We start from the raw sequence: 2,357 nt of genomic DNA, 5'->3' as shown, positions 1-2,357 counted from the left end.
TGGACCGAAAGGACCTCTTATTTTCCCGTCTCACGTGATTGTTTTAGACCTACCTAGTTTGCTGCCGCCGAAACTATAGTGAACCGACCATCCTTGCACCCTTTTAATCCTTGATTTTATCTACTGTTTATTTATTTTACTTTTATTGTTTTAGCTATAGACCAAATCAACTCAATCCCCACATATTGTTACCTTAGACTGAAATTAGACAACTAATAATTACATCTGCCTCTCTGTTGTTCGACCCTGTTACCACTAGCTTTTGTTAGTTTTAATAGGTTTTATAAATATTATTTTTGGTACTCACAACGACGGGTATCAAATTTTGGTGTCGTTGCCGGGGAGGCAATTGTTCTAATTTTTAGTTGTTTTATTTTAGTCTGTTTCTTAGTTTAAGGGACATTCGTTCCTTAAACTATTCTCATATTCTTTTTGTAGTTTCTTCTTATGCGCAGGTCATAGGGTGGCGAATTAATACCTTTCAATCCTCAGATTGAGAAGACCTTGCGTGAGTTGAGACGATCATCTAGGATATTGCCGACAGAGGAAGAGTTGAGTACTATGTCTAGTTACTACGAGAACGAGCTATACGAGGAGGATCCACCTTCATCACCCATTTCCACTTCTTCAGCTGAGACAGTCACAACTCCGGAATTTCTAGTCATGGCTGAAGAAGCAACTATAGCAAGTCACTCTGAGCCGACAGCTGCAAATCTATACAAGGGTTTCGAATTACCGAGAGCTGATAGGAAATTCGTACCAAAGCCTTCTTATATCAACTTGGTTGAGAGGAACCAATTTGGGGGAGCTGCAAATGAAGATGCAGCCAAGCATATAGAGATATTCATTGATTATTGCTGCTCTATACCCCCGCCGACCGGTTTGACCCAGGTTCAGATAAAGGAGACTATGTTTATATTCTCACTCCGCAATGATGCAAGGGAGTGGTACAGAGATCTGGACCGAGCTGCTAATGGGATCACCGACTGGAATTCTTTGGCCTTGGCATTCTACAAGAAGTACTTTTCTGCCTCGAAGACGAATGCTATTAGAGCTCAAATCACGAGCTTTAAACAGGGGCCTAATGAGAACTTTCATGAGGCATGGGTCCATTTCAAGAAACTGGTGCGAACCATTCCGCATCATGGGTTTGGGAAGTGGAGTCTATGCAATCAGTTCTACAATGGGCTCTATGATGATCAAAGGGCTATCCTGGATGCGACAGCTAATGGCCGATTCCAGGAGAATACGGGGGAGACTAAGGGGTGGAAGATCATTGATGACTTGGCCACCCACAAAGCTGAGTATGGGAATTCCCGGGGAAATCAAAGGAGAGCTGCTGAATCTCCTTCTATAGCTGCATTAGAAGCTCTCACGGCCAGATTTGACAAGTACGAATTGAGAGGAGCTTCCAACGGAGGGATTTACCATGTAAATGCTGTTTTAGACGGTCCTTTCGTCTGTAAAAGATGTGGAGCTGAGGGACATGTTTCAGACAATTATCCTAGTCCCTTTGAGTCTTGTGCTGCCTTTCAACATTATAAGAAGACAAATACTTACTATGAGCCGAATGTCCACCCCAACTTGAGGTGGAGTAGCCAAAATGTCTTGAATCCGACTCAACCTCCACAGCAGCAGCAGCAGCAGAACTATGTGCCCCCTCATAAGCAACAACAGTTCCAAAAGCCTCTGTATGTCCCACAGCAGCAGCAACAAGTCCAAGGTTTTGACTATAATGAGTTGAAGAATTTGTTGCTGAAGGAATCCCAGGCTAGAGAGGCCGGGATGAAGATGTTGGAGAGCCAAATTGTCCAATTGGCTAGCAAGAATACAACTCGAGCTCTGGGACATCTACCGACTCAAACTGATCAAAAGGAGACCCTTAATGCCATTACCTTGAGGAGTGGGTCTACCCTTGATGGGCCCATTATGGTTGAGGACGTCACTGAAAAGGATGAGGCGGAAACAAGCAAGAAGAAGGCAGTGGCGAATAAAAACAAGAAAAAGACGATCAGCAGGTATGTCAGTCGATCGACTAACATACCCGGTCGATCGACTGAAGTACGACAAATAGTAGCTACTGTTCATGTAGAGGTCAGTCGATCGACTGACCAACCTGGTCGATCGACTGACAGTACTGCTGATAGCGATTCTTTTCGTCCTCCGATGCCCGATAACTTGAGGGACCACTTGTTTCGGGGTACTACTGCCCCGAAAATATTAAGGACAGACCCAACTGCTGATGGGTCCGTTCCGGTTCTGAAGTACGACCCTTTGTCAATTGATGGTTCACATTTGAGACGGTCTGAAGAAGGGACAAGCTATAACAAGGAGAAGGTTGTGGACTTCCAGCCTAA

Source organism: Silene latifolia, chromosome Y (genome assembly GCF_048544455.1).
Source record: "Silene latifolia isolate original U9 population chromosome Y, ASM4854445v1, whole genome shotgun sequence".
Lineage (NCBI taxonomy): Eukaryota > Viridiplantae > Streptophyta > Magnoliopsida > Caryophyllales > Caryophyllaceae > Silene > Silene latifolia.
The sequence above is the reverse complement of the archived record's forward strand: the minus strand, read 5'-3'. Positions refer to the sequence as shown.